Here is a 25,672-nt window from a genome sequence, read left to right as displayed (position 1 = left end):
TTAAGGGTATGAAACAAGGGATCATGGACTATGGCTAAGTGTATATATGAAACAAGGGATTATGGACTATGGTTAAGGGTATGAAACAAGGGATCATGGACTATGGTTAAGTGTATGAAACAAGGGATTATGGACTATGGCTAAGTGTATATATGAAACAAGGGATTATGGACTATGGCTAAGTGTATATATGAAACAAGGGATTATGGACTATGGCTAAATGTATATATGAAACAAGGGATTATGGACTATGGCTAAGTGTATATATGAAACAAGGGATTATGGACTATGGTTAAGTGTATATATGAAACAAGGGATCATGGACTATGGTTAAGGGTATGAAACAAGGGATCATGGACTATGGTTAAGGGTATGAAACAAGGGATCATGGACTATGGTTAAGTGTATGAAACAAGGGATTATGGACTATGGCTAAGTGTATATATGAAACAAGGGATTATGGACTATGGTTAAGGGTATGAAACAAGGGATCATGGACTATGGCTAAGTGTATATATGAAACAAGGGATCATGGACTATGGCTAAGTGTATATGAAACAAGGGATCATGGACTATGGCTAAGGGTATGAAACAAGGGATCATGGACTATGGCTAAAACAAGGGATCATATGAAACAAGGGATCATGGACTATGGCTAAGGGTATATATGAAACAAGGGATCATGGACTATGGCTAAGGGTATATATGAAACAAGGGATCATGGACTATGGCTAAGGGTATGAAATAAGGGATCATGGACTATGGCTAAGTGTATATATGAAACAAGGGATCATGGACTATGGCTAAGGGTATGAAACAAGGGATCATGGACTATGGTTAAGGGTATGAAACAAGGGATCATGGACTATGGCTAAGTGTATATATGAAACAAGGGATCATGGACTATGGTTAAGGGTATGAAACAAGGGATCATGGACTATGGCTAAGTGTATATATGAAACAAGGGATCATGGACTATGGTTAAGTGTATATATGAAACAAGGGATCATGGACTATGGTTAAGGGTATGAAACAAGGGATCATGGACTATGGCTAAGTGTATATATGAAACAAGGGATCATGGACTATGGCTAAGTGTATATATGAAACAAGGGATCATGGACTATGGTTAAGTGTATATATGAAACAAGGGATCATGGACTATGGCTAAATGTATATATGAAACAAGGGATTATGGACTATGGCTAAATGTATATATGAAACAAGGGATCATGGACTATGGTTAAGTGTATATATGAAACAAGGGATTATGGACTATGGCTAAATGTATATATGAAACAAGGGATCATGGACTATGGCTAAGTGTATATATGAAACAAGGGATCATGGACTATGGCTAAGTGTATATATGAAACAAGGGATCATGGACTATGGTTAAGTGTATATATGAAACAAGGGATCATGGACTATGGCTAAATATATGAAACAAGGGATTATGGACTATGGCTAAATGTATATATGAAACAAGGGATCATGGACTATGGTTAAGTGTATATATGAAACTAGGGATCATGGACTATGGCTAAATGTATATATGAAACAAGGGATTATGGACTATGGCTAAGTGTATATATGAAACAAGGGATCATGGACTATGGCTAAGTGTATATATGAAACAAGGGATCATGGACTATGGCTAAGTGTATATATGAAACAAGGGATCATGGACTATGGCTAAGTGTATATATGAAACAAGGGATCATGGACTATGGTTAAGTGTATATATGAAACAAGGGATCATGGACTATGGTTAAGTGTATATATGAAACAAGGGATCATGGACTATGGTTAAGGGTATATATGAAACAAGGGATCATGGACTATGGTTAAGTGTATATATGAAACAAGGGATCATGGACTATGGCTAAGTGTATATATGAAACAAGGGATTATGGACTATGGCTAAATGTATATATGAAACAAGGGATTATGGACTATGGCTAAGTGTATATATGAAACAAGGGATTATGGACTATGGCTAAGTGTATATATGAAACAAGGGATTATGGACTATGGCTAAGTGTATATATGAAACAAGGGATCATGGACTATGGCTAAATGTATATATGAAACAAGGGATTATGGACTATGGTTAAGGTATATATGAAACAAGGGATCATGGATATGGTTAAGTGTATATATGAAACAAGGGATGGACTATGGCTAAATGTATATATGAAACAAGGGATTATGGACTATGGCTAAGTGTATATATGAAACAAGGGATTATGGACTATGGTTAAGGGTATATATGAAACAAGGGATCATGGACTATGGTTAAGTGTATATATGAAACAAGGGATTATGGACTATGGTTAAGGGTATGAAACAAGGGATTATGGACTATGGCTAAATGTATATATGAAACAAGGGATTATGGACTATGGCTAAGTGTATATATGAAACAAGGGATTATGGACTATGGCTAAATGTATATATGAAACAAGGGATTATGGACTATGGCTAAATTATGGACTATGGTTAAAAACAAGGGATCATGGACTATGGTTAAGTGTATATATGTAACAAGGGATTATGGACTATGGTTAAGGGTATGAAACTAGGGATCATGGACTATGGTTAAGTGTATATATGAAACAAGGGATTATGGACTATGGCTAAATGTATATATGAAACAAGGGATTATGGACTATGGCTAAGTGTATATATGAAACAAGGGATTATGGACTATGGCTAAATGTATATATGAAACAAGGGATTATGGACTATGGCTAAGTGTATATATGAAACAAGGGATTATGGACTATGGTTAAGTGTATATATGAAACAAGGGATCATGGACTATGGTTAAGGGTATGAAACAAGGGATCATGGACTATGGTTAAGGGTATGAAACAAGGGATCATGGACTATGGTTAAGGGTATGAAACAAGGGATCATGGACTATGGCTAAGTGTATATATGAAACAAGGGATCATGGACTATGGTTAAGGGTATGAAACAAGGGATCATGGACTATGGCTAAGTGTATATATGAAACAAGGGATCATGGACTATGGCTAAGGGTATGAAACAAGGGATCATGGACTATGGCTAAGGGTATGAAACAAGGGATCATGGACTATGGCTAAGGGTATGAAACAAGGGATCATGGACTATGGCTAAGGGTATGAAACAAGGGATCATGGACTATGGCTAAGGGTATGAAACAAGGGATCATGGACTATGGCTAAGTGTATATATGAAACAAGGGATTATGGACTATGGTTAAGGGTATGAAACAAGGGATCATGGACTATGGTTAAGTGTATATATGAAACAAGGGATCATGGACTATGGTTAAGGGTATGAAACAAGGGATCATGGACTATGGCTAAAAACAAGGGATCATGGACTATGGTTAAGTGTATATATGAAACAAGGGATCATGGACTATGGTTAAGGTATATATGAAACAAGGGATCATGGACTATGGCTAAGTGTATATATGAAACAAGGGATCATGGACTATGGTTAAGTGTATATATGAAACAAGGGATCATGGACTATGGCTAAGTGTATATATGAAACAAGGGATCATGGACTATGGCTAAGTGTATATATGAAACAAGGGATCATGGACTATGGTTAAGTGTATATATGAAACAAGGGATCATGGACTATGGCTAAGTGTATATATGAAACAAGGGATCATGGACTATGGCTAAATGTATATATGAAACAAGGGATCATGGACTATGGCTAAATGTATATATGAAACAAGGGATCATGGACTATGGTTAAGGGATGTATATATGAAACAAGGGATTATGGACTATGGTTAAGGTATATATGAAACAAGGGATCATGGACTATGGCTAAGTGTATATATGAAACAAGGGATCATGGACTATGGCTAAGTGTATATATGAAACAAGGGATTATGGACTATGGCTAAGTGTATATATGAAACAAGGGATCATGGACTATGGTTAAGTGTATATATGAAACAAGGGATCATGGACTATGGTTAAGTGTATATATGAAACAAGGGATCATGGACTATGGTTAAGTGTATATATGAAACAAGGGATCATGGACTATGGTTAAGGGTATATATGAAACAAGGGATCATGGACTATGGTTAAGTGTATATATGAAACAAGGGATCATGGACTATGGCTAAGTGTATATATGAAACAAGGGATCATGGACTATGGCTAAGTGTATATATGAAACAAGGGATTATGGACTATGGCTAAGTGTATATATGAAACAAGGGATCATGGACTATGGCTAAGTGTATATATGAAACAAGGGATCATGGACTATGGCTAAGTGTATATATGAAACTAGGGATCATGGACTATGGTTAAGTGTATATATGAAACAAGGGATCATGGACTATGGTTAAGGGTATATATGAAACAAGGGATCATGGACTATGGTTAAGGGTATGAAACAAGGGATCATGGACTATGGCTAAGTGTATATATGAAACAAGGGATTATGGACTATGGCTAAATGTATATATGAAACAAGGGATTATGGACTATGGTTAAGGGTATATATGAAACAAGGGATCATGGACTATGGTTAAGTGTATATATGAAACAAGGGATTATGGACTATGGTTAAGGGTATGAAACAAGGGATTATGGACTATGGCTAAATGTATATATGAAACAAGGGATTATGGACTATGGCTAAGTGTATATATGAAACAAGGGATTATGGACTATGGCTAAATGTATATATGAAACAAGGGATTATGGACTATGGCTAAGTGTATATATGAAACAAGGGATTATGGACTATGGTTAAGGGTATGAAACAAGGGATCATGGACTATGGTTAAGTGTATATATGTAACAAGGGATTATGGACTATGGTTAAGGGTATGAAACTAGGGATCATGGACTATGGTTAAGTGTATATGGGTATCATGGACTGGTTATATATGAAACAAGGGATTATGGACTATGGCTAAATGTATATATGAAACAAGGGATTATGGACTATGGCTAAGTGTATATATGAAACAAGGGATTATGGACTATGGCTAAATGTATATATGAAACAAGGGATTATGGACTATGGCTAAGTGTATATATGAAACAAGGGATTATGGACTATGGTTAAGTGTATATATGAAACAAGGGATCATGGACTATGGTTAAGGGTATGAAACAAGGGATCATGGACTATGGTTAAGGGTATGAAACAAGGAATCATGGACTATGGTTAAGGGTATGAAACAAGGGATCATGGACTATGGCTAAGTGTATATATGAAACAAGGGATCATGGACTATGGTTAAGGGTATGAATCAAGGGATCATGGACTATGGCTAAGTGTATATATGAAACAAGGGATCATGGACTATGGCTAAGGGTATGAAACAATGGATCATGGACTATGGCTAAGGGTATGAAACAAGGGATCATGGACTATGGCTAAGGGTATGAAACAAGGGATCATGGACTATGGCTAAGGGTATGAAACAAGGGATCATGGACTATGGCTAAGGGTATGAAACAAGGGATCATGGACTATGGCTAAGTGTATATATGAAACAAGGGATTATGGACTATGGCTATGGACTATGGTTAAGTATATATGAAACAAGGGATCATGGACTATGGTTAAGAAACAAGGGATCATGGACTATGTATATATATGAAACAAGGGATCATGGACTATGGTTAAGTGTATATATGAAACAAGGGATCATGGACTATGGTTAAGGGTATGAAACAAGGGATCATGGACTATGGCTAAGTGTATATATGAAACAAGGGATCATGGACTATGGTTAAGTGTATATATGAAACTAGGGATCATGGACTATGGCTAAATGTATATATGAAACAAGGGATTATGGACTATGGCTAAGTGTATATATGAAACAAGGGATTATGGACTATGGCTAAATGTATATATGAAACAAGGGATCATGGACTATGGTTAAGTGTATATATGAAACAAGGGATTATGGACTATGGCTAAGTGTATGAAACTAGGGATCATGGACTATGGTTAAGTGTATATATGAAACAAGGGATTATGGACTATGGTTAAGGGTATATATGAAACAAGGGATCATGGACTATGGTTAAGGGTATGAAACAAGGGATCATGGACTATGGCTAAGTGTATATATGAAACAAGGGATTATGGACTATGGCTAAATGTATATATGAAACAAGGGATTATGGACTATGGTTAAGGGTATATATGAAACAAGGGATCATGGACTATGGTTAAGTGTATATATGAAACAAGGGATCATGGACTATGGCTAAGTGTATATATGAAACTAGGGATCATGGATTTTGGTTAAGTGTATATATGAAACTAGGGATCATGGACTATGGTTAAGTGTATATATGAAACAAGGGATCATGGACTATGGTTAAGTGTATATATGAAATTAGGGATCATGGACTATGGTTAAGGGTATGAAACAAGGGATCATGGACTATGGTTAAGTGTATATATGAAACAAGGGATCATGGACTATGGCTAAGTGTATATATGAAACAAGGGATCATGGACTATGGCTAAGTGTATATATGAAACAAGGGATTATGGACTATGGCTAAGTGTATATATGAAACAAGGGATCATGGACTATGGCTAAGTGTATATATGAAACAAGGGATCATGGACTATGGCTAAGTGTATATATGAAACTAGGGATCATGGACTATGGCTAAGTGTATATATGAAACAAGGGATCATGGACTATGGTTAAGTGTATATATGAAACTAGGGATCATGGACTATAGTTAAGGGTATGAAACAAGGGATCATGGACTATGGTTAAGGGTATGAAACAAGGAATCATGGACTATGGTTAAGGGTATATATGAAACAAGGGATCATGGACTATGGTTAAGTGTATATATGAAACAAGGGATCATGGACTATGGTTAAGTGTATATATGAAACAAGGGATCATGGACTATGGTTAAGTGTATATATGAAACAAGGGATCATGGACTATGGCTAAGTGTATATATGAAACAAGGGATTATGGACTATGGCTAAATGTATATATGAAACAAGGGATTATGGACTATGGCTAAGTGTATATATGAAACAAGGGATTATGGACTATGGCTAAACAAGGGATGGTCATGGACTATGGTTAAGTATATATGAAACAAGGGATCATGGACTATGGTTAAGTGTATATATGAAACAAGGGATCATGGACTATGGTTAAGGGTATGAAACAAGGGATCATGGACTATGGCTAAGGTATATATGAAACAAGGGATCATGGACTATGGCTAAGTGTATATATATATATGAAACAAGGGATTATGGACTATGGCTAAGTGTATATATGAAACAAGGGATCATGGACTATGGTTAAGTGTATATATGAAACAAGGGATCATGGACTATGGTTAAGTGTATATATGAAACAAGGGATCATGGATATGGTTAAGTGTATATATGAAACAAGGGATCATGGACTATGGCTAAGTGTATATATGAAACAAGGGATCATGGACTATGGCTAAGGGTATATATGAAACAAGGGATCATGGACTATGGCTAAGTGTATATATGAAACAAGGGATCATGGACTATGGCTAAGTGTATGAAACAAGGGATCATGGACTATGGCTATATGAAACAAGGGATCATGGACTATGGTTAAACAAGGGATCATGGACTATGGTTAAGGGTATATATGAAACAAGGGATCATGGACTATGGTTAAGGGTATGAAACAAGGGATCATGGACTATGGCTAAGAAACAAGTCATGGATATATGAAACAAGGGATCATGGACTATGGCTAAGTGTATATATGAAACAAGGGATTATGGACTATGGGACTATGGCTAATGTATATATGAAACAAGGGATCATGGACTATGGTTAAGTGTATATATGAAACAAGGGATCATGGACTATGGCTAAATGTATATGGACTATGGCTAAACAAGGGATCATGGACTATGGCTAAGTGTATATATGAAACAAGGGATTATGGACTATGGCTAAATGTATATATGAAACAAGGGATTATGGACTATGGCTAAGTGTATATATGAAACAAGGGATTATGGACTATGGTTAAGTGTATATATGAAACAAGGGATCATGGACTATGGTTAAGGTATATATGAAACAAGGGATCATGGACTATGGTTAAGGGTATGAAACAAGGGATCATGGACTATGGCTAAATGTATATGGGTATATGAAACAAGGGATTATGGACTATGGCTAAATGTATATATGAAACAAGGGATTATGGACTATGGTTAAGGGTATATATGAAACAAGGGATCATGGACTATGGTTAAGTGTATATATGAAACAAGGGATCATGGACTATGGCTAAGTGTATATATGAAACAAGGGATCATGGACTATGGTTAAGTGTATATATGAAACAAGGGATCATGGACTATGGTTAAGTGTATATATGAAACAAGGGATCATGGACTATGGTTAAGTATGAAACTAATCATGGACTATGGTTAAGGGTATGAAACAAGGGATCATGGACTATGGTTAAGTGTATATATGAAACAAGGGATCATGGACTATGGCTAAGTGTATATATGAAACAAGGGATTATGGACTATGGCTAAGTGTATATATGAAACAAGGGATTATGGACTATGGCTAAGTGTATATATGAAACAAGGGATCATGGACTATGGCTATGTATATATGAAACAAGGGATCATGGACTATGGCTAAGTGTATAAACAATGAAACTAGGGATCATGGACTATGGCTAAGTGTATATATGAAACAAGGGATCATGGACTATGGTTAAGGGTATATATGAAACAAGGGATCATGGACTATGGTTAAGATATATGAACAAGGGATCATGGACTATGGCTAAGTGTATATATGAAACAAGGGATCATGGACTATGGTTAAGGGTATATATGAAACAAGGGATCATGGACTATGGCTAAGTGTATATATGAAACAAGGGATCATGGACTATGGCTAAGTGTATATATGAAACAAGGGATTATGGACTATGGTTAAGATATGAAACAAGGGATCATGGACTATGGCTAAGTGTATATATGAAACAAGGGATTATGGACTATGGTTAAGTGGTATATGAAACAAGGGATCATGGACTATGGTTAAGGGTATATATGAAACAAGGGATCATGGACTATGGCTAAGTGTATATATGAAACAAGGGATATGGACTATGAAACAAGGGATCATGGACTATGGCTAAGTGTATATATGAAACAAGGGATCATGGACTATGGTTAAGTGTATATATGAAACAAGGGATCATGGACTATGGTTAAATGAAACAAGGGATCATGGACTATGGCTAAGTGTATATATGAAACAAGGGATCATGGACTATGGCTAAGTGTATATATGAAAAACAAGGGATCATGGACTATGGCTAAGTGTATATATGAAACAAGGGATCATGGACTATGGCTAAATGTATATATGAAACAAGGGATTATGGACTATGGCTAAAAACAAGGGATCATGGACTATGGTTAAGTGTATATATGAAACAAGGGATCATGGACTATGGTTAAGGGTATATATGAAACAAGGGATCATGGACTATGGTTAAGTGTATATATGAAACAAGGGATCATGGACTATGGTTAAGTGTATATATGAAACAAGGGATCATGGACTATGGTTATGGACAAGGGATCATGGACTATGGTTAAGTGTATATATGAAACAAGGGATCATGGACTATGGCTAAGTGTATATATGAAACAAGGGATCATGGACTATGGTTAAGTGTATATATGAAACAAGGGATCATGGACTATGGTTAAGTGTATATATGAAACAAGGGATCATGGACTATGGTTAAGTGTATATATGAAACAAGGGATCATGGACTATGGCTAAGGTATATATGAAACAAGGGATCATGGACTATGGTTAAGTGTATATATGAAACAAGGGATCATGGACTATGGCTAAGTGTATATATGAAACAAGGGATCATGGACTATGGTTAAGGGATGAAACAAGGGATCATGGACTATGGTTAAGTGTATATATGAAACAAGGGATCATGGACTATGGTTAAGGGTAAACAAGGGATCATGGAAATGGCAAGGGATCATGGACTATGGTTAAGGGTATGAAACAAGGGATCATGGACTATGGTTATGTATCATGGACTATGGCTAAGTGTATATGAAACAAGGGATCATGGACTATGGCTAAGTGTATATATGAAACAAGGGATCATGGACTATGGCTAAGTGTATATATGAAACAAGGGATTATGGACTATGGCTAAATATATGAAACAAGGGATCATGGACTATGGTTAAGGGTATATATGAAACAAGGGATTATGGACTATGGTTAAGTGTATATATGAAACAAGGGATCATGGACTATGGTTAAGTGTATATATGAAACAAGGGATCATGGACTATGGCTAAGTGTATATATGAAACAAGGGATATGAAACAAGGGATCATGGACTATGGTTAAGTATGTATATATGAAACAACAAGGGATCATGGACTATGGTTAAGTGTATATATGAAACAAGGGATATGGACTATGGTTAAGTGTATATATGAAACAAGGGATCATGGACTATGGCTAAGTGTATATATGAAACAAGGGATCATGGACTATGGTTAAGTGTATATATGAAACAAGGGATTATGGACTATGGCTAAATGTATATATGAAACAAGGGATTATGGACTATGGCTAAATGTATATATGAAACAAGGGATTATGGACTATGGTTAAGGGTATATATGAAACAAGGGATTATGGACTATGGCTAAATGTATATATGAAACAAGGGATTATGGACTATGGTTAAGTGTATATGAAACAAGGGATTATGGACTATGGTTAAGTGTATATATGAAACAAGGGATTAAGGGGACTATGGACTATAAGTGTATATATGAAACAAGGGATTATGGACTATGGTTAAGGGTATGAAACAAGGGATCATGGACTATGGTTAAGTGTATATATGAAACAAGGGATTATGGACTATGGTTAAGTGTATATATGAAACAAGGGATTATGGACTATGGTTAAGTGTATATATGAAACAAGGGATCATGGACTATGGTTAAGTGTATATATGAAACAAGGGATCATGGACTATGGCTAAGTGTATATATGAAACAAGGGATTATGGACTATGGTTAAGTGTATATATGAAACAAGGGATTATGGACTATGGTATAAACAAGGGATTATGGACTATATGTATATATGAAACAAGGGATCATGGACTATGGTTAAGTGTATATATGAAACAAGGGATCATGGACTATGGTTAAGGGTATGAAACAAGGGATCATGGACTATGGCTTAAGTGTATATATGAAACAAGGGATTATGGACTATGGCTAAGTGTATATATGAAACAAGGGATTATGGACTATGGACTATGGTTAAGTGTATATATGAAACAAGGGATCATGGACTATGGTTAAGGTATATATGAAACAAGGGATCATGGACTATGGCTAAATGTATGAAACAAGGGATTATGGACTATGGCTAAATGTATATATGAAACAAGGGATTATGGACTATGGTTAAGGGTATATATGAAACAAGGGATCATGGACTATGGTTAAAACAAGGGTATATATGAAACAAGGGATCATGGACTATGGTTAAGTGTATATATGAAACAAGGGATCATGGACTATGGTTAAGGGTATGAAACAAGGGATCATGGACTATGGCTAAGTGTATATATGAAACAAGGGATTATGGACTATGGCTAAATGTATATATGAAACAAGGGATTATGGACTATGGCTAAGGTATATATGAAACAAGGGATTATGGACTATGGTTAAGTGTATATATGAAACAAGGGATCATGGACTATGGTTAAGTGTATATATGAAACAAGGGATCATGGACTATGGCTAAGGGATGTATATATGAAACAAGGGATTATGGACTATGGAAGGGTATATATGAAACAAGGGATATGGACTATGGTTAAGGGTATGAAACAAGGGATTATGGACTATGGCTAAGTGTATATATGAAACAAGGGATCATGGACTATGGCTAAGTGTATATATGAAACAAGGGATCATGGACTATGGCTAAGTGTATATATGAAACAAGGGATCATGGACTATGGTTAAGGGTATGAAACAAGGGATCATGGACTATGGCTAAGTGTATATATGAAACAAGGGATATATATGAAACAAGGGATCATGGACTATGGCTAAGGGTATGAAACAAGGGATCATGGACTATGGCTAAACAACTATGGGATCAAGGGATGGACTATGGCTAAGGGTATGAAACAAGGGATCATGGACTATGGCTAAGGGTATGAAACAAGGGATCATGGACTATGGCTAAGTGTATATATGAAACAAGGGATCATGGACTATGGTTAAGGGTATGAAACAAGGGATCATGGACTATGGCTAAGTGTATATATGAAACAAGGGATCATGGACTATGGTTAAGTGTATATATGAAACAAGGGATCATGGACTATGGTTAAGGGTATGAAACAAGGGATCATGGACTATGGCTACTATGGCTAAGTATATATGAAACAAGGGATCATGGACTATGGTTAAGGGTATATATGAAACAAGGGATCATGGACTATGGTTAAGGTATATATGAAACAAGGGATCATGGACTATGGTTAAGGTATATATGAAACAAGGGATCATGGACTATGGTTAAGGGTATATGAAACAAGGGATCATGGACTATGGTTAAGGGTATGAAACAAGGGATCATGGACTATGGTTAAGGGTATGAAACAAGGGATCATGGACTATGGTTAAGGGTATGAAACAAGGGATCATGGACTATGGTTAAGGGTATGAAACAAGGGATCATGGACTATGGTTAAGGGTATGAAACAAGGGATCATGGACTATGGTTAAGGGTATGAAACAAGGGATCATGGACTATGGTTAAGTGTATATATGAAACAAGGGATCATGGACTATGGTTAAGGGTATGAAACAAGGGATCATGGACTATGGTTAAGTGTATATATGAAACAAGGGATCATGGACTATGGTTAAGGGTATGAAACAAGGGATCATGGACTATGGTTAAGGGTATGAAACAAGGGATCATGGACTATGGTTAAGGGTATGAAACAAGGGATTATGGACTATGGCTAAGTGTATATATGAAACAAGGGATCATGGACTATGGTTAAGTGTATATATGAAACTAGGGATCATGGACTATGGCTAAGTGTATATATGAAACAAGGGATCATGGACTATGGTTAAGTGTATATATGAAACAAAGGATTATGGACTATGGCTAAGTGTATATATGAAACAAGGGATCATGGACTATGGCTAAATGTATATATGAAACAAGGGATTATGGACTATGGCTAAGTGTATATATGAAACAAAGGATTATGGACTATGGCTAAGTGTATATATGAAACAAGGGATCATGGACTATGGCTAAATGTATATATGAAACAAGGGATTATGGACTATGGCTAAGTGTATATATGAAACAAGGGATTATGGACTATGGTTAAGGGTATATATGAAACAAGGGATCATGGACTATGGCTAAGTGTATATATGAAACAAGGGATTATGGACTATGGTTAAGGGTATATATGCAAGTGTGAAATGTGTGAAATGGTCTTGTTCAGAACAATGAGGGCAACTGGATGAAATCAACCACCTGGGTGAGTGACAATGCCCAGGTGTAGAACCTGAAAGCTTTATGTGGAGACATAGAGTGTTGATGAACACACTGGAACAGAATAGATATTGTCAATGTAATGCCTTTACTAGTCTGTCTTTACACTTATCAGGCATTGAAACGTCATGTTGGCCATAGATTATCAGACGGTCAGGACAAAATCAAATCAGTGAAACAGTGACATTGGGTAGCAGAGTTTTTACTCCGTTCTGGACTTCAATTCAGAAGACAGAGACATCTGTAATTGAAATGTTGCAGTACAGAATCAGTGTACCAGCCTAGCTCTGGATGTGGCTCTGTGAAATTTATACACCAGGGTTTTATACTGTTTTATACGTTATGTTTGGCGTAAAAGCAACACACCATCCCCACTGTCAAACATGGTGGTGGCAGCATCATGGTTTGGGCCTGCTTTTCTTCAGCAGGGACAGGGAAGATGGTTAAAATTGATGGGAAGATGGATGGAGCCAAATACAGGACCATTCTGGAAGAAAACCTGATGGAGTCTGCAAAAGACCTGAGACTGGGACGGAGATTTGTCTTCCAACAAGACAATGATCCAAAACATAAAGCAAAATCTACAATGGAATGGTTAAAAAATAAACATATCCAGGTGTTAGAATGGCCAAGTCAAAGTCCAGACCTGAATCCAATCGAGAATCTGTGGAAAGAACTGAAAACTGCTGTTCACAAATGCTCTCCATCCAACCTCACTGAGCTCGAGCTGTTTTGCAAGGAGGAATGGGAAAAAAATTCAGTCTCTCGATGTGCAAAACTGATAGAGACATACCCCAAGTGACTTACAGCTGTAATCGCAGCAAAAGGTGGCGCTACAAAGTATTAATTTAAGGGGGCTGAATAATTTTGCACGCCCAATTTTTCAGTTTTTGATTTGTTAAAAAAGTTTGAAATATCCAATAAATGTCGTTCCACTTCATGATTGTGTCCCACTTGTTGTTGATTCTTCACAAAAAAATACAGTTTTATATCTTTATGTTTGAAGCCTGAAATGTGGCAAAAGGTCGCAAAGTTCAAGGGGGCCGAATACTTTCGCAAGGCACTGTATATCAGTGAGGAATGAGGGTTTTATACTGAGGTATATCAGTGAGGAATGAGGGTTTTATACTGATGTATATCAGTGAGGAATAAATGTTTTATACTGAGGTATATCAGTGAGGAATAAATGTTTTATACTGAGGTATATCAGTAAGGAATGAGGGTTTTATACTGAGGTATATCAGTGAGGAATAAATGTTTTATACTGAGGTATATCAGTGAGGAATGAGGGTTTTATACTGAGGTATATCAGTGAGGAATAAGTGTTTTATACTGATGTATATCAGTGAGGAATAAGTGTTTTATACTGATGTATATCAGTGAGGAATAAGTGTTTTATACTGAGGTATATCAGTGAAGAATGAGGGTTTTATACTGAGGTATATCAGTGAGGAATAAGTGTTTTATACTGATGTATATCAGTGAGGAATAAGTGTTTTATACTGAGGTATATCAGTGAGGAATGAGGGTTTTATACTGATGTATATCAGTGAGGAATAAGTGTTTTATACTGATGTATATCAGTGAGGAATGAGGGTTTTATACTGAGGTATATCAGTGTAGCAAGTTCAGGAACAGTGTGTAATGATTTTCCTCCTCTTCTGAGGAGGAGGAAATATCGGACCAATGCGCGGCGTGGTAAGTGTCCATGTTGTTTATTATAACCGGAACACTGAAACAAAAACAAAAGTGGAACAAAACGCAACAGTTCTGTCAGGTACTCACACAAAACAGAAAACAACCACCCACAAACAAATCAAATCAAATCAAATGTATTTATATAGCCCTTCGTACATCAGCTGATATCTCAAAGTGCTGTACAGAAACCCAGCCTAAAACCCCAAACCAGGTTATGAGGGGTGGCCAGTCCTCTTCTGGCTGTGCCGGGTGGAGATTATAACAGAACATGGCCAAGATGTTCAAATGTTCATAAATGACCAGCATGGTCCAATAATAATAAGGCAGAACAGTTGAAACTGGAGCAGCAGCACAGCCAGGTGGACTGGGGACAGCAAGGAGTCATCATGTCAGGTAGTCCTGAGGCATGGTCCTAGGGCTCAGGTCCTCCGAGAGAGAGAAAGAAAGCGAGAAAGAGCACACTTAAATTCACACAGGACACCGAATAGGACAGGAGAAGTACTCCAGATATAACAAACTGACCCTAGCCCCCCGACACATAAACTACTGCAGCATAAATACTGGAGGCTGAGACAGGAGGGGTCAGGAGACACTGTGGCCCCATCCGAGGACACCCCCGGACAGGGCCAAACAGGAAGGATATAACCCCACCCACTTTGCCAAAGCACAGCCCCCACACCACTAGAGGGATATCTTCAACCACCAACTTACCATCCTGAGACAAGAGTATAGCCCACAAAGATCTCCGCCACGGCACAACCCAAGGGGGGGGGGGGGCGCCAACCCAGACAGGAAGATCACATCAGTGACTCAACCCACTCAAGTAACACACCCCTCCCAGGGACGGTATGAAAGAGCCCCAGTAAGCCAGTGACTCAGCCCCTGTAATAGGGTTAGAGGCAGAGAATCCCAGTGGAAAGAGGGGAACCGGCCAGGCAGAGACAGCAAGGGCGGTTCGTTGCTCCAGAGCCTTTCCGTTCACCTTCCCACTCCTGGGCCAGACTACACTCAATCATATGACCCACTGAAGAAATGAGTCTTCAGTAAAGACTTAAAGGTTGAGACCGAGTTTGCGTCTCTTACATGGGTAGGCAGACCATTCCATAAAAATGGAGCTCTATAGGAGAAAGCCCTGCCTCCAGCTGCTTGCTTAGAAATTCTAGGGACAATTAGGAGGCCTGCGTGTAGGTATGTACGGCAGGACCAAATCAGAGAGATAGGTAGGAGCAAGCCCATGTAATGCTTTGTAGGTTAGCAGTAAAACCTTAATCAGCCCTTGCCTTGACAGGAAGCCAGTGTAGGGAGGCTAGCACTGGAGTAATATGATCACATTTTTTGGTTCTAGTCAGGATTCTAGCAGCCGTATTTAGCACTAACTGAAGTTTATTTAGTGCTTTATCCGGGTAGCCGGAAAGTAGAGCATTGCAGTAGTCTAACCTAGAATTAACAAAAGCATGGATACATTTTTCTGCATCATTTTTGGACAGAAAGTTTCTGATTTTTGCAATGTTACTTAGATGGAAAAAAGCTGTCCTTGAAATGGTCTTGATATGTTCTTCAAAAGAGAGATCAGGGTCCAGAGTAACTCAGAGGTCCTTCACAGTTTCATTTGAGACGACTGTACAACCATTAAGATTAATTGTCAGATTCAACAGAAGATCTCTTTGTTTCTTGGGACCTAGAACAAGCATCTCTGTTTTGTCCGAGTTTAAAAGTAGAAAGTTTGCAGCCATCCACTTCCTTATGTCTGAAACACATGCTTCTAGCAAGGGCAATTTCGGGGCTTCACCATGTTTCATTGAAATGTACAGCTGTGTGTCATCCGCATAGCAGTGAAAGTTAACATTATGTTTTCGAATAACATCCCCAAGAGGTAAAATATATAGTGAAAACAACAAGAGTGGGAAAACAGGCTACCTACGTATGGTTCTCAATCAGAGACAACGATTGACAGCTGCCTCTGATTGGGACCCATACCAGGCCAAACACATAGAAATACCAAACATAGAACAAAAACATCAAATGCCCACCCCAACTCACGCCCTGACCAACCTAAAATAGAAACACACAAAAGGAACTAAGGTCAGGACGTGACAAGTGTCATAGTTATTTATTTGTTCTCATTTTAATCTGAATGGTCTGGGCCTCAAGACAGTGAAGTCTTGTAGGGATGGTGACTGACTGCATTCTCAGCAAAGTGCTAAATCTAGCTTTTGTGACGACGCACTGCTGTTGTCAACCTTGGTTACGCTTTGAATTTGGGAATGTACGTAACTGTACTGTTTTTGTTTGCTAATGTAAGAAATGCAAGAAGTCGGAATGATCCAGTGAAATCCATGACTGATCTCTTTTGTCAACGGTTGTCTATTATTTTATTTTAGTGACTGAATGCTTTATGCTTGAGTTCTGCTTAGTGTCTTAACAGGTGTTCAATATTAACATCCATCTCCTGCTGATCGTCAATCCATACTATATTTTCAGTCAGTCAGCAAGCCCCTTAGACTGAGAATGACTCTCAGTGCTCATAAAGAGTGAACTTGTACGAAGCTATGGCTGTCAGCATCAGTGGGGGGCGTATTTCCTTGGTTGTGACAGAGGAAAGACACTAGGCGTGCAGGAGCCCTTTACTTCCCAACTCGACTCCAGGAATGGAGCCCTGATCCTAAATCACAAGCAGTAGGAGCCATTGGAAATGTAGAAAGACAGAGTTGGTATTTCCAGCTAAACAATCTCATTCCTGGACACCAGCTGTTTGGCAGAGTGAGAGTGGGAAGCCAGCCAGCAATGCTTCAGGCCATTTTGTAAAGGTGCCTGTGAATTTTTCCTAGTCCTCTTTTTTGGGATTCAGGAAACAAGTCATTGGTCTTTTTTCGGCATCTGTGACGTTCATTATGTGTTTATTTTTACTGTGTCTGGCATACTGGGCATGGTTGTGGTGTCTGTGATCGGAGTCCAGGAAACTGATACAGTCGAGGTCTAACTCCGTGCTATCGTCTATAACTCTATCGTCTATAACTCTATCGCCTCTGATCTGCACCACTGACAGATATTATTCCTAATCAATTATTCCTCCAGATTTCGTCATTGTTTGAGAATGAGAAAGACAATCTGTGAGAGAGGAAAAGTTAGCTTTGCCTGTAGAGAATCTAGCTGAAAGACAGAATATGAGGTAGGCCTCAGCACTTTTAGAAGGCTGTTGTGGATCAATATTCAAAAAGTATTTGTCCCTTTTCATACAGCAGGAAGCAGTGGATACGTATCTGTGGATTTCTTTAGAGCAATGATGTTCCATCCGGGTTCTGTAGAGGTACAGTGTCACGTTCTGACCTTAGTTCCTTTGTTTTGTCTTTGTTTTAGTATGGTCAGGGCGTGAGTTGGAGTGGGCAGTCTATGTGCGTTTTCTATGATTTGGTATTTCTGTGTTTGGCCTGGTATGGTTCTCAATCAGAGGCAGGTGTCATTAGTTGTCACTGATTGAGAATCATATAGGTAGCCTTTTCCCACCTGTGTTTTGTGAGTGATTATTTTCTGTTTTGTGTTTTTGTTTCACCGTTCAGGACTGTTCGTTTAGTCGTTTTATGGTTTTGTTCAGTGTTCAGTACTTCTTATAAAAACAAGGTGAACACTTACGACGCTGCGCTTTGGTCCTCACCTTCTTCCATCCACGACGACCATTACAGAATCACCCACCAACCAAGGACCAAGCAGCGTGGTAACGGGCAGCGGCCGAAATCGCAAGACTCCTGGGCATGGGAGGAGATTTTGGACGGCAAGGGACCCTAGGCACAGGCTGGGGAATATCTCCGCCCCAAGGCAGAGCTGGAGGCAGCGAAAGCTGAGCGGCGGTGGTATGAGGAGGCAGCACGGCAGTGCGGCTGGGACGAGAGGCAGCCCCAAACATTTCTTGGGGGGAGCACACGGGGAGTGTGGCTAATTCAGGTAGGAGACCTGCGCCAACTCCCCGTGCTTACCATGGAGATAGGTGGACTGGGCAGGCACCGTGTTATGCCGTGAGGTGCGTTACATTGCAGCGCCTCGTATCGGCCATATCGGCCGGGCTAGAGTGGGCATCGAGCCAGGTGCCATGAAGCCGGCTCAGCGCATCTGGTCTCCAGTGCGTCTCCTCGGGCTGGGGTACATGGCACCAGCCCTACGCAGGGTGTCTCCGGTTTGCCAGCACAGCCCAGTGCGGTCTATTCCACCTCGCCGTACTGGCCTGGCTTACGGGGAGTATCCAGCCAGTTAGGGTTGTGCAGGCTCGGTGCTCGAGACCTCCAGTGCGCCTCCACGGTCCGGTCTATCCGGTGCCTCCTACACGCACCAGGCCTCCGGTGGCAGCCCCCCGCACCAGGCTGTCTCTCCGTCTCCTCCCTACAGGTGCTCCCTCCTGTCCAGCGCTGCCAGAGTCTCCCTCCTGTCCAGCGCTGCCGGAGTCTCCCTCCTGTCCACGCTGCCGGAGTCTCCCTCCTGTCCAGCGCTGCCGGAGTCTCCCTCCTGTCCAGCGCTGCCGGAGTCTCCTCCTGTCCAGCGCTGCCGGAGTCTCCCTCCTGTCCAGCGCTGCCGAGTCGCCCTCCTGTCCAGCGCTGCCGGAGTCGCCCTCCTGTCCAGCGCTGCCGGAGTCGCCTGTCTGTCCTGAGCTGCCGGAGCCGCCTGTCTGTCCTGAGCTGCCGGAGCCGCCCGTCAGCCAGGAGCTGCAGCCAGCCAGGAGCTGCCGGAGCAGCCTGTCAGCCAGGAGCTGCTGGAGCCGCCCTTCACGCCAGAGCTGCCGGAGTCGCCCTCCTGTCCAGCGCTGACGGAGTCGCCCGTCTGTCCTGAGCTGCCGGAGCCGCCCGTCTGTCCTGAGCTGCCGGAGCCGCCCGTCAGTCAGGAGCTGCCGGAGCAGCCTGTCAGCCAGGAGCTGCCGGAGCCGCCCTTCACGCCAGAGCTGCCGGAGTCTCCCGCTTGTCCGGTGCTGCCGGAATCTCCCGTCCATTCGGGACCCGTTGCTAGGGTCCCCAGTCCGAGGTCGGAGGCGAGGGTCGCCGCGCCAGGGGTGCCACTTATGTGGGCTGAGACTATAATGGAGTGGGGTTCACGTCCCGCGCCAGAGCCGCCACAGACGCCCACCCAGACCCTCCCCTATAGGTTCAGGTTTTGCGGCCGGAGTCCGCACCTTTGGGGGTACTGTCACGTTCTGACCTTAGTTCCTTTGTTTTAGTATGGTCAGGGCGTGAGTTGGGGTGGGCAGTCTAAGTGCGTTTTCTATGATTTGGTATTTCTGTGTTTGGCCTGGTATGGTTCTCAATCAGAGGCAGGTGTTGTTTTATTGTTTTGTTCGGTGTTCAGTATTTCTTATTAAAACAAGATGAACACTTACCACGCTGCGCTTTGGTCCTCACCTTCTTCCATCCATGTCGACCGTTACATAGAGTGTGTAAGGTTTCATTTTAGTTCATCACCAACACACCTGATTAGACTAACCAATGTATCTTCATGCCCCTGACAAATGGAATCAGGTTAGTTAACTGATCTGGAATTAAAGCTTGCACAGCTTGTTGTTCTCCAGGACCAGGATAGAAGAATACTGTTTTATGGTGTTTCTGCCATGTAGTTCACACCTGTCCTGTCCTTTGTAATCCTAAAGGGCAAGACTTGGGCTTGCTTGAAATATATATACGTTTTTTATTTAACTAAGCAAGTCAGTAAAGAACAAATTCTTATTTACAATGACGGCCTACACTGGCCAAACCCGGACGACGCTGGACCAATTGTGCGCCGCCCTATGAGACTCCCAATCACAGCCGGTTGTGATACAGCTTGGATAGAACAGACTTCATGTAGACTAGGACATTTATTCTTAAGTATTAAGATGCAACATGTTATTGTACAACATGCTAACAATGTCTTTTAAATGAGGTCCTAGCTAAAATAGTCTATCTTTATGTCGTAGCTTAGAACAAGAGCGTTTTGTATGCCTTGTTAGATGAAATGGTCTCGAACCATCAAACGCATTGTGAGGGAATTGTATTGATCACTGGCTTTAAAGTAAACAAACATTATTGTCAGTTCACTTGGCATGATATAAATCATAATGAAAGTAAACAAGTGGTTCTGCTTACCTTCTTTCTTTTATACACTTTATATCCTTTTAAGGTTTTGCCTGTTCTTTCTACTACTGTAAATACACATGCTCTTTGAAATGACACAGCAGTTCCAGCCCCAGTGCTTCCCCTCCCCTTTAACAATGAAACCTTAGTTATGGTTCTGCCACACATACAGATGTAGGATCTTCATTTGAGCCAGTTTGTTACAGCAGGAAAATAATCATACAGAAAATGTAAATCATTATGTGGATTATAGTTAGTGGACATTTCTGTAGGGGTTGATACATATTTTGTGAGGGAAAATGAAGTCTGAATTTTCATAGTGGAAATTAAAAACTTGAGAAGCCTTTTTAAAACCTCAAATACTAGTTTTAAATGTCCTGCAACAGGGTCATCAAATTAAGATCCTACACCTGTAGGTGCAATGTTGTAATATGTAAGGGCAAAACGTATTGTTTTGTCATTATATGTAGTGTACCTAATATGCTTCATAGCATGAACATATCTGGCTGATTCCCTGCAGTGGTGAGTGACATGCTGGAACACAATTAGTCAGTCAACAAATGAGAAGCTACTAAATACACAGGCATCTTTTCTTGTCAAAACATGTGTTTAAAAAGACCAGACAGAATACAACCAACTTCCCCAGAGCCAACTGCCAAGTCCGATAGAAGAAATAGATAAAAAGTTCAACTCCAGCTCAAACAGTAGCTGCCACAGACTAGAGCAACACCAGGAAACAGGCAACACAGACCTTTCTTGAGAAAAGACTTCACCACAAGATGTTACATTATCTGCTGATATGCCATCATATGGAGTGGATTTAGAAACACTGTGAGAGGGACTTAACTTGGTGTTTCAGTGGTCAACCCACGATAGATGATTACCTATAAGCCTTTGGAAACCTAATAATTACATGCAGAAAATCACAGAGCTCTATGTTTTCCATGGAGATCCAGGGAAAGAAAAACGTTTAAAAAATGTTTTTCCCTCAAACATTTCTTTCCATCTGTCTCCGAATGAACGTAAATGCAAGCTCAATGAAACAGGAGTATGTGTTCCGCCATGACAAAGACATGTTGGAGGCAAAAGTTTACTTCAGACCGCAGGACTCCATGACCTAATGAGACAATACAGTTGAAGTCGGAAGATAACATACACTTAGGTTGGAGTCATTAAAACTCGTTTTCCAACCACTCCACAAATTTCTTGTTAACAAACTATAGTTTAGGCAAGTCGGTTAGGACATCTACTTTGCGAGTGACACAAGTAATTTTTCCTATTTTTGTTTACAGACAGATTATTTCACTTACAATTTCACTGTATCACAATTCCAGTGCGTCAGAAGTTTACATACACTAAGATGACTGTGCCTTTAAACAGCTTGGAAAATTCCAGAAAATGATGTCATGGCGTTGAGTCAATTGGAGGTGTACCTGTGGATGCACTTCAAGGCCTACTTTCAAACTCAGTGCCTCTTTGCTTGACATCATGGGAAAATCAAAAGAAATCAGCCAAGACCTCCACAAGTCTGGTTCATCCTTGGCAGCAATTTCCAAATGCCTGAAGGTACCATGTTCATCTGTACAAGCAATAGTACGGATGTATAAACACCATGGGACCACGCAGCCGTCAGTCCGCTCAGGAAGGAGACGTTTTCTGTCTCCCAGAGATGAACGTACTTTGGTGCGAAAAGTGCAAATCAATTCCAGAACAACAGCCCTTCACAAGGACCTTGTGAAGATGGTGGAGGAAACAGGTACAAAAGTATCTATATCCACAGTAAAACGAGTCCTATATTGACATAACCTGAAAGGCCGCTCAGCAAGGAAGAAGCCACTGCTCCAAAACCGCCATAAAAAAGCCAGGCTACGGATTGCAACTGCACATGGGGACAAAGATCGTACTTTTTGTAGAAATGTCCTCTGGTCTGATGAAACAAAAATAGAACTGTTTGGCCATAATGACCATTGTTATGTTAGGAGGAAAAAGGGGGAGGCTTGCAAGCCTATAACACCATCCCAACCGTGAAGCACGGGGGGTGGCAGCATCATGTTGTGGGAGTGCTTTGCTGCAGGAGGGACTGGTGTGCTTCACAAAATGGATGGCATCATGAAGGAGGAAAATGATGTGGATATATTGAAGCAACATCTCAAGACATCAGTCAGGAAGTTAAAGCTTGGTCGCAAATAGATCTTCCAAATGGACAATGACCCCAAGCAGACTAACAAAGTTGTGGCAAAATGGCTAAAGGACAACAGAGTCAAGGTATTGGAGTGGCCATCACAAAGCCCTGACCTCAATCCCATAGAAAATTTGTGGGCAGAACTGAAAAAGCGTGTGCGAGCAAGGAGGCCTACACACCTGACTCAGTTACACCAGCTCTGTCAGGAGGAATGGGCCAAAATTCACCCTACTTATTGTGGGAAGCTTGTGGAAGGCTACCCGATACGTTTGACCCAAGTTAAACAATTTAAAGGCAATGCTACCATATACTAATTGAGTGCATGAAAACCTCTGACCCACTAGGAATGTGATGAAAGACAAAAAAGCTGAAATAAATCATTCTCTACTATTATTCTGACATTTCACATTCTTAAAATGAAGTGGTGATGCTAACTGACCTAAGACAGGGAATTTTTACTAGGATTAAATGTCAGGAATTGTGGAAAAACTGAGTTTAAATGTATTTGGCTAAGGTGTATGTAAACTTCTGACTTCAACTGTATATGGGAATTGCTGCATGTGCCCTCATGAGCTGTGAATCAGATGACTGGAGTGAGCAATAGCTCAATTCTGATTGATTGATGTGGCTTCTGGAAAGGAAGACAGCTTTACAACTCAAAGGATGTACTTAATGTTTTCGTTCACAGTCGGGGGGGCCGTTGGTATCTGCTGTTATTTCTCTCACACTTCACATTGTGTGATGATACTGAACGTAGACATACTGTACACTTTATGTGTGAAATCTGTGGAAGTCATTCAATATGGGTGTCGAGAGAGCAATTGTACTTCTGTGAATCTGCCTGCGTGAGCTGTGTGGTGTGAATTGGGTTCCGTCGTCCATCTTGTGGTGTGTGGCTTCAGTTTCCACATTAGTTCATCTCCCAGTACTGCTACTGGCGCTCTGCGCCTGCAAGATCTACTGCCAGATATCTGGAAAAGTTAGAATGACTCACTGGCTGACTGGACCATTTCTTCCCTTCTCTTTCTGATATTTGTATTTACCCCTTCCATTGACATTTTTCACTGTGTAGTGAGGTTTTCCACTGGCATTGAACCACTAACATAACTGTATCAATTAGCCTAGCCGCTTCCCCTTCTTTCTGTTTACAATGTTTTTAGGGAGCATATTAAACATCAACACAAATCAAACAGAGCTGAACGGTGAGTTAGCGAGAGGAAGTAACTTGGCAACACGTTCTTGCTGTGAAGTCCTTCCACCAAAACATTGTCGTTGATATCCACTGCATTCCCTGTTTTTATGGCTCCTCTGACCACATTCCTTGTCCTCTACTACATTGGACCTCCATGGAGGATCCAGGAGAGAATTGTTAGCAAATCTGTGTTTTACGACATACCAAGTCTCTGAAAAGCTGAGGAAGGTCCATGGAGGCTGATGAATTTCTGTCCTCTGTCAAACTTTTCAGTAGCTCACATATGAGCAGGAACAGGGAGATGTGGAAGAACGCTTTATTAATGACATAGAAATATGGAAGACATATATACTTTACATTTTTAATGAACTATATAGGTAGGAAAATAATGATGAATGACTCCCTGATTTACCAGTGTTTGGGTCTGTCAATCTACTCATACAGCACCCTCCTCAGCGTGGAGGACTAACTCACATCAGCATTGCTAAGTGTAGCAGATACTGACTACTTCAGTCATGTGACATTTTTTAAGACATTTAAATGAAAGTTCTATTGTTAAAATTAACCTTTGAACCGTATGATTGGACCAGAGGCCTCTTAACCCCAAATTAATACCAAGACACACTCTCAACACATAAATATGCATTTTCTAATTCGAGAGCATGCAAATAGTTCACACTGTATTTCCATTGCAACTTCTAGGCCATGGTGCTTGAATGTAGTTTACAACCAACATGGGCTGTTGATTCCAAAATGTCATCTTTGGGAAACGCTGGTCAGAGTGGTTACATTTGTTTATACACACACTGTCAGTATAAGCTTCATATAAGCTGTGTC

Source organism: Oncorhynchus nerka, linkage group LG27, assembly GCF_034236695.1.
Source record: "Oncorhynchus nerka isolate Pitt River linkage group LG27, Oner_Uvic_2.0, whole genome shotgun sequence".
Taxonomy (NCBI): domain Eukaryota; kingdom Metazoa; phylum Chordata; class Actinopteri; order Salmoniformes; family Salmonidae; genus Oncorhynchus; species Oncorhynchus nerka.
Note: the sequence above shows the minus strand (reverse complement) of the source record.